Here is a 9,536-nt window from a genome sequence, read left to right as displayed (position 1 = left end):
AACGGTTCCAACTTTTTGTGTAGTCATTATGAATTTTTTGAGTGAATAAAAAATTCAAGAAGTGAAAGAAACACAAAAGTCTAGGATCTAGATTTGTACGTTAATCAGAAGGCTCTGATACCAATTGTTAGGTCCCAATTTGTTTGTAGAAGGGGGGTTGAATGCAAACAATACCGTTTAATCGAATAAAATGCGGAATAAAATTGTGAAACAAAATTCAAGTTAAATAAAACTTTTATTAAACTTGAAAGGTGTTACAACTACGGTATCGGTTACAAGGGATTAATCTCAAATCAATTATTACAAATTTAGAATAAATTCGACATGAACTTTTTCTATTTTTGTAATTAAAAGATCAAATGCTAAATGCGATTTGAGATTAAGTTCTAGGGATTTTAATCCGCTAGATTGATACACAAGAACAAGATAAGTATTTCTAGTTGATTGGATTTAACTTTACAATCTAGAAATTGATCTTGAAGTTGCAGATGAGATGAAATATTTTTCTGCTCCTTTTTCTTTTGTTCTTGAGTTTGTATTCTGTTTGATTGCTTTATTATGAACTGGTCTTCTGCTTCTTTTAAACAACACAGCCGAGTAGATTGAATTGGAATGACAATCCTTTAAGCTTGTGAGACTTTCGGTAGGACAATGTTTACAACTAGCAAGACAATTAAAAATGAGCTAGCAAGACTTTCGGTATGACTATAGATTGTCATACCGATTGTCATATTAGTTCAAATAAATTATCTTGCTGAATTAATAACTGATTTTAATCTAAACAGAAATTCTAATAAGACAATTAAATGTATTGGCATGACTTTCAGTATGACTATCAATTGTCATACCGATTGTCATACTAGTTCAAATGAATTGTCTTGCTGAATTTAAGCAGATTTTAAACCAATTAAAATCTTGTAAATCCTTAATATTAATTCTAAATTAATTAATCAATTTAATTCAATTAATCAATAAATTAATCTTTGCAGATATAATTTATTTTCTTAATTAAATTATATGACTTAATTAATTAATAGAGAATTAATACTAACCCTTAGCAGCATCCATTCTTCTGACAATCTTCTGAAAGTCACTGAGACTTATGAATCAATTCCGCCACTTCAATGCTGACACTCGATGTACTGTCTGGTTCATGAGTGACTAACTTTCGTGACGTTTCTTCATGTCTTGACTTTTATATTCTGATTGAATCCTTGTAATAAATGATACCTTGACGAGATATCTGTCACTTGATTAAATCCACGATCTTGATTTATATCACTGAGGCATGATCAAATTCTTGAACTTCTTCCAGTGAATCTTCAAGTCTGCAGATGAACAATGTTTCTTTATTCTTTGACAGATGTTACATTGTGAGATCTCTCTGATGATTAATCCACTATTTACTTATTACATTCTTATTTGAGTTGAGTTAAATACTCGAATAAACGAGTAGGCTATGACATATGCCTTTCAACAACCTATCATAAAAACTATCAAAAAATAAAAAAAAACTATTACATGGAAAAATATGCAACTATATGAACTAAACTATCATGAATATGCAAACTATATGTGACTCACACAAAATATATTCCTTAAACCACTACCCCCAAACTTAAAATATTCACTGTCCTCAGTGAAGGTAATAGTAAGGAATCAGGCATACCTACTCCGAATCAGGGTCATCACCCTCTACGGGTGGAGTGTCAGGCATGTCTGGAGGTGTATACATGGAATCCTCACCAAATACTGGCCACTGGATGTCAACACCGGTGGCTCTGAATGTAGTCCCAAGTGCCTGGGTGAGATCACATGCAAACCTGCTATGAATGTCATGCATAGAATCCATCCTCCTTGCTAGATGCCTCTACTGCGTCGTACTCAAAACAGCTCCAACCTCAACTCCTGCCTCCTCCTGCTCCTGTTGTGACGGACCAGCTTCCTCTCCCAACTGAGCTCTCCATGCTGCCTTCATTGCCTGCTGCGTACCACCAGCAAAAGTCTGATCCACTGGCCTACCACCTGGTAGATGATCATATGAATAACTAAGCCCTTTAGGATCAGGCTTCCCACCACACTACTCAGTCATGTTCAACAGCATAGAACTGTCGATAGGAGCACTGGGAAGCTGCAGCTGCTCATATGCATGCCAATGAATATCAACTGCCACACACAACTTCGTCATAACGGACACATAGGGTATAGAACCTGTAGTATCTTCTCGTAGAAATCTCAAAATCCCCTGATAAATAACCATCCCCAAATCAATATAATCGCCCTAAAGAATACCCAACAGCAGATGAGCATGCTCCATAGTAATCTCATGCACATGTGATGATGGCATGATGTCAGTACAAATAAACGAGTTCCAAGCCCGTGCAAACCTGTTGATGCACGATGAAGGGAACGTGGAGTAATCAGTTGTGCCTCTCTTGAACTTTCAGTGAGTCTCAGGCACACACAGTGTAGCAACGATCAGGTCCAAGTTGAAGTCCTCCGGAGTCTTATCGTTCTAAGTGTCCTGACCGGGCTTCCTTGTGGGTTGCTCAATCACCCTCCTTATCGCATCAGCATTATACTCCAAAGTCATCCCCCTAACCACCGTGAAGCCATTTTTCTCTGCCTTCGCGTTAGCATAGAACTCTCGAACAACACTTATAGGGACAACAGTGGAAGCCTCGCAAAAAGGAACCCAGCCCATATCCAGAATCATCTCCAATAACTTACCATCCTTCCGTGATGGCAGAAAACCTCGCTCCTTTTGCTATCGGCTTCGAGAGAAGCCTCGTGTACTCCTCTTCAGCTTCTGGAGTTAAAAACCTCGGCCTCACACCACCCGAAGATGAAGAATCGGTGGTGCTGCTGCTTACTTGAGTTCTTTATCTCTTAGGTGCCATTGGGATTGAATAAGAGAGAATAAAAGCTAAGTGTTTGAGAGAGATTTGTGTTTGAGAATTTGTGATATGATGGAAAAGTTTGTGTATAAGTGTGTGTGTATATATAGGTGGTAAGAAGAGAATTAGATATGGAATAGAAGTGGGAATTGATTATGAGAATCGTGGGAATAATGGGTTTGATTTGGAGAGGGAAATTTGAGATGTGGAAGAGTAAAATTCGGGTAGAAATTGATTTTATAGCAAAAATCCCGCTTTTCTTTTCATAACTGCTATTTTTAATTTTCTGATTCGGAACCTCAGCGCGGGCGCATTCACCTTTTGCCAAATCGGCGCGGCTGTGCGCCAGATCAGTGCAGGCACACTTACCTTCTTTAAAAACAGCATGCCTGCGCGCTAGACCAGCGCGGGCGCACTTGGCTTCTGAAGTTGGCCCTGAATTTTTTCTTTTTCTGTTTTTTTTATATTTTTCTCTTTTCTTCTTGCTTCCTCTACCTACTAATGTACAACAAACTAGGGTTGCCTCCCAAGAAGCGCTTATTTTACGTCGTTAGCTCGACGTAGAATCTTGAGATCAAACGGACAATAAAACGGCACTAACCACCTCGCGGTTTATTGTGTCACCATAGTAATGCTTCAACCTCTAACCATTGACCTTGAATGCTTGGCCCGGATCACTCTTAAAAATTTCCACCACTCCTGTGGAAATACAGTTTTGATTATGAAGGGCCCTGACTACCTTGACTTCAACTTTCTAGGAAAAAGACGGAGATGAAAGTTAAACAAAAGAACTCACTGCCCCGGCACAAACGATTTGAGCACTAGACCCATATCATGCCACCTTTTGACTTTCTCCTTATATATTTTGTTGTTCTCATAAGCTTGTAGTCGAAACTCGTCGAGTTCATTCAATTGAAGCATCATCTTCTTTCCAGCTGCATCCAAGTCAAGATTCAATTTCTTCAAAGCCTAATATGCCTTATACACGAGCTCCACAGGCAAATGACACCCCTTACCATAAACCAACTGGAATGGCAACATTCCCAATGGAGTCTTGTATGCTGATCTATACGCCCAAACAGCTTCATCAAGCTTTAAAGACCAATCTTTCCTCGATGGACACACAACTTTCTCCAAAATGCGCTTGATCTCTCTGTTAGACACCTCAACTTGCCCATTTGTCAGAGGATGATAAGCCGTAGCAATGCGATGATTCATATTATACTTTAGCATCTTAGCAGTGAACTTGCAATTGCAAAAATGCGACCCCTCATCACTGATTATGACTCTTGGAGTTCCAAACCTTGTGAATATCTGCTTGTGAAGAAAATTAAGCACCACCTTCACATCGTTCATTGGAAACGCCTTAACTTTAACCCATTTTGACACATAATCAACCGCCAACAAGATACACTGATTTTTACAAGATGAGACAAATGGCCCCATGAAGTCAATTCCCGAAATATCGAAGACTTCAACCTCAAAAAGCACATTAAGAGGCATCTCATCCCTCTTAGACATATTACCCACATGTTGACATCGATCACATTTCAAAACAAACTGATGAGCATCTTTAAATAAGGTTGGCCAAAAGAAACTTGCTTGAAAAATACGAGTTGTTGTCTTTTCTCCACCATAGTGTCCTCCATAAGCCGTTGAGTGGCAATCTCACAAGATCCCCCCCGTTTCGCTGTAAGTAATACATCTCCTGATGATTTGGTCAGCTACTTGTCGAAAAAGAAACGGCTTATCCCACATATAATACTTCACTTCATGTAGAAACTTCTTCCTTTGAGCATATGATAAGTTGGGAGGCATGACATTACTCACAAGGTAGTTCACTACAAACCACGATTCTTCCTCTTGCACTCCAAACAGTTGCACATCGGGAAAAGACTCATTAATCAATGTCTTTCCCAGTGAAATAGCATTAGGATTTTCTAATCGAGTTAGATGATCAACGACTTGATTTTCAGTCCCCTTTCTGTCCTTGATCTCTAATTCAAATTCTTGAAGCAAAAGAACCCATCTAATCAATCTAGGCTTCGAGTCCTTCTTCGAGACGAGATAACGAATTGCAGCATGACCAGTGAACACTATCACTTTAGTCCCAAGTAGATAAGATCAAAATTTCTCAAAACCATAGACAATAGCCAAAAGTTCTTTCTCTGTAGTAGTATAATTCAGTTGAGCACCATTCAAGGTCTTACTAACTAGTAGACCACATGAAATATGTTGTTCTTTCTCTGCCCAAGAACTGCTCCTACTGCATAGTCACTTGCATCGCACATCATCTCAAAAGGTTCATTTCAGTCAGGTGCAGTTATGACAGGTGTCGTGATTAAACTCTTCTTCAATGTTTCAAAAGCTGCAAGGCTCTCATCATCAAACTTGAAATGGACATCTTTCTCTAGAAGACTACACAATGGCTTCAAAATCTTATAGAAGTCCTTGATGAAACGCTTATAGAAACCCGCATGACCAAGAAAACTGCGAATTCCCTTACCAGAAATGGCCTTGGCTTTATCCACCTCAAGACCTTTACTAGAGACCTTGTGCCCAAGAATAATGCCATGTCGCACCATAAAGTGACATTTTCCCAATTGAGAACAAGATTGGTCTCAACACACCTCTTGAGAATATTTCTAAGATTTTGCAAGCATTCATCAAAAGAATCGCCAAATATATAGAAGTCATCCATGAATACCTCCACATTCTGGCCAATTATATCAGAAAAATGGCCATCATACATCTCTGAAATGGGGCTGGTGCACCACACAGACCATAAGAAACTCGTCTGAAGGCGAAAGTACCGAATGAACAAGTGAAGGTAGTTTTCTCTTGATCCTCTAGAGTGATACAAATATGATTATAACCTCGAATAGCCATCCAGAAGACACTAGTACTCGTGACCATCCAACCTCTCGAGCATCTAGTCAATGAAAGGCAGAGGGAAGTGATCTTTCCTAGTGGTCTTTTTCAGCTTCCTGTAGTCCATACAAACTCTCCATCCCATGACTGTTCGAGTAGTAATGAGCTAATTCTTCTCATTGGAAACAACTGTGATACCTCCTTTCTTTGGTACACACTGAATTGGACTCACCCACGAACTGTCAGAAATAGGATAAATAATCCCTACATCCAGCCACTTAAGAATTTCCTTCATTACTACTTCCTTCATGATCGGATTAAGTCTTCTTAGCTGCTCAACCGTAAGCTTGCTACCTTCTTCTAGCAGGATTTTATGCATGCAATAAGAAGGGATGATTCCCTTAATATCTGCTATAGTCCATCCAATTGCCGATTTGAACTCCCTAAGAATTCTCAAAAGCTTCTCCTCATCACTACCTGAAAGGTCAGATGCAATAATAACAGGCAAAGTAGATGCATCACCTAAAAATGCATACCTCATATATTTAGGTAAAGGCTTAAGCTCAAGAGTGGGAGCGTCCTCAATAGATGGCTTGAGGCGTTTAGGAGCTTTGTTCAACTCCTCCATTCTAAGAGATTCAAAAGGAATATCAATCTTCCTCTTTAAGGGAGAAGCATTCAGATATTGTAAATGTTCTTCACCTTCATCATCTTCACTATCTGAATTCCCCAACAAGGCCTTCTCTAAGGCATCAAACCTTAGCAATTGATCAAGTTCGGAAATAACCACAGAATTGACCAACTAAGCACTCCTCATTTTCTGTAGGAAGTTTCATAGCATTGAACACATTAAAAGTTACATCCTGATCCAGCACTCGCATTATAAGCTCACCCTTTTACACATCTATCAAGGTACGGCCAGTTTCCAGGATAGGTCTTCCCAAGATTATGGGAATCTTCTTATCCTCCTCAAAATCAAGAATTATAAAATCAGCAGGGAAGATGAGTTTATCAACCTTGACCAAGACATCCTTCACAATACCTCGAGTATATGTAATAGAACGATCGCCCAACTGCAAAGTCATATAAGTAGGTTTTGGATCAGGCAAGTTCAACTTCTTGAAGATTTACAAAGGCATCAGATTGATGCTAGCTCCCAAGTCACATAAGCATCTGTCAAAAGACACTTTTCCAATAGTACACGGAATAGTGAAGCTTCCTGGATTTTTAAGCTTCGGAGGCAACTTCTGTTACAGTACATCACTGCATTCCTCCGTGAGAGCGACCGTCTCTAAATCATCTAGCTTCACTTTCCGAGAGAGAATACCTTTCATAAACTTTGCGTAACTAGGCATCTGCTCAAGAGCCTCAGGGAAAGGTATGTTAATATGAAGTTTCTTGAATACCTCCAGAAACTTCTCAAATTTCTTATCCAGCTTTTTTTTCTGCAACCGCTTAGGAAAAGGCGGTGGAGGATAGATCCGTTTCTCCCCTGTATTACCCACATGAGGAGTGTGCTCAACAATAGTCTTCCTTGGTTCTACTTCTGCTTCCTGCTGCTCTTCTTCTTTTTCAGCCCCGACTTCTTCATTCGAAATTTGAGTTTGTTCGGGATTTGCAACCTTCCCAGACCTCAAAGTGATTGCCTTCACCTGCTCCTTAGCTTCCCTCTTTCCTGGTACTTCAGTGTCACTAGGTAGTGTACCAGGTTGACGATTTAGCAAGGCATTGGCGATTTGCCCAGTTTGATTTTCCAAGGTCTTGATGGAAACATCTTGGCTTTTGCACATGAGCTTCAACTCCTCTAATTCAGATTTTTCATTAGCTTGTTACAGTTGGAGTTGCTGTCTTGGTGCATATTGCGGTTGTTGAAAACCAGGGGGGTTGTACTGCTTAGCTGTGTACTGCTGATAAGGCTGTTGAACCGCATTCTGAGCGTTGCTCCAGCTGAAATTAGGATGATTGCGGTTGTTAGGATGATAGGTGGCTGGCACAGGTTGTTGCGATCGCTGAAAGTTGCTCATGAACTGAGCCGATATACTAGAAATAGCACACTGATCAGTCTCATGGGCACCATCACAAAGCTCATAGACACTAGTAATTTGATTAACTCCATAATAAGTCAAAGTGTCCACCTTCATCGTCAAGGCCTTAAGTTGGGCAGTTATAGCTGTTGCTGCATCCAACTTTAGAATTCCTACTAATTTACCCTGAGTTAGCCTCTGAGAAGGATTCTGGGATTCATTAGCAGCCATAAGTTCAATCTATTCATAAGCTTCATTGTAGCTCTTAGCCCACAAGTCTCCTCCTGATGCTGCATCGAGCATGGGTCTAGAAGTAGGACCTAATCCATTATAAAAATAGTTTATAATCATCCAATCAGGCATGCCATGGTGTGGGCACTTCCTTAGCATCTCCTTATATCGGTCCCAAGCCTCACATAGAGATTCTCCAATTTGCTGAGCAAACTGAGTAAGAGTATTCCTGATTGCAGCAGTCTTTGCCATAAGGATGAATTTAGTGAGAAACTTTTGAGCAAGATCCTCCCATGGGTGATAGACCATGATGGTAGAGAATGTAACCAGCACTTTGCTTTATCCCTTAGAGAGAATGGGAAGAGTCGTAGCTTGATGGCATCTTCAGTCACACCATTGAACTTGAAAGTGTCGCAGATCTCGATAAAATCCCTGATGTGCATGTTGGGGTCTTCTATAGGAGAACCCCCAAACTGAACTAAGTTATGTATCATCTGAATCGTGCTTGATCCTTGATCTCAAAAGCATCAGCCGAGATGGCTGGTCTGATGATGTTTGACTGAATATCATTGATCTTAGGCTGAGAATAGTCCATCAAAGCCTTAGGAATTTCTGCTTGATCTCCCATCACTATTAAAACTGGTTCCTCGACTTTCTCTTCTTCTTCTACCTTCTCTTCATCCTCAAAAACTTCCCTTTGAATCACTACAGCTTCTTCCTCGGCTTTATACAGCGTTCTCTTACGTGACTGAGAACGCGTATGTATACACGCTCGATAGAGTACCTAAAATAAGGCAAGGAAACAGATAAGTAACAATGTCCGAGTCAATGAACTTTAACGACCACTGATGACAAACACATAAACTAAAAATTAACACCGAATCCCCAACAGCGGCGCCAAAAACTTGTTAGTTGCTAAATACGAGCTAAAATTCACGCAAGTATACGCGTTCGCAAGTAGTATAAGATATAAATCAGATTCGTTCCCACAGAGACCGGTTTAATTTAACTTTTTAATTTATGCACTTATGCAACAATAATATGGCTATTATTCAATGCTAAGATGATTAACATTGAGATTATTTTTAAATAAACTTAAGCTAACAATTATAACTAAGAGAATAAATATGGTTGAATTAATATATATGACAAACATGGTATTCTAACTTCATTAAATACTTCATTCGATAGCTTTTTTGTTCTTAACCTTAGCATGTAATTCTGATGACACTAATCAGATAACACGAAAATGATAAACGCCAACTTTCGTTGCACGAATACCTTACTACCATACATCCACAAAAGAGATAGAAGCTGAATATACACCAATTATATTGAGACCCTGTATATCTATATAATTTGACAACATAACGGTTTAATGCACAAGTTATCTATCATGATTACATAGGGCAAGTAAGATGGTTAAAATTACCTACGAATCATGCATAACAATAACACATGAACCTATGCTAGCATGGCAAGTTCTAAATCCTTAAATTCACTTTCGCTTCAT

General features: G+C 39.3%; 1 non-coding gene across 1 annotated transcript; it reads left to right on the top strand.

The window, feature by feature from the left end:
* The first annotated feature begins 8,153 nt into the window (after positions 1 to 8,153).
* On the top strand, positions 8,154 to 8,260 carry LOC141723043 (small nucleolar RNA R71). The gene has a single exon (XR_012576036.1). It is a non-coding gene; the product is annotated as a small nucleolar RNA R71 (small nucleolar RNA).
* The last annotated feature ends 1,276 nt before the right edge of the window (positions 8,261 to 9,536 follow it).

Source organism: Apium graveolens, chromosome 4, assembly GCF_009905375.1.
Source record: "Apium graveolens cultivar Ventura chromosome 4, ASM990537v1, whole genome shotgun sequence".
Classification (NCBI taxonomy): domain Eukaryota; kingdom Viridiplantae; phylum Streptophyta; class Magnoliopsida; order Apiales; family Apiaceae; genus Apium; species Apium graveolens.
The sequence above is the reverse complement of the archived record's forward strand: the minus strand, read 5'-3'. Positions and strand labels throughout refer to the sequence as shown.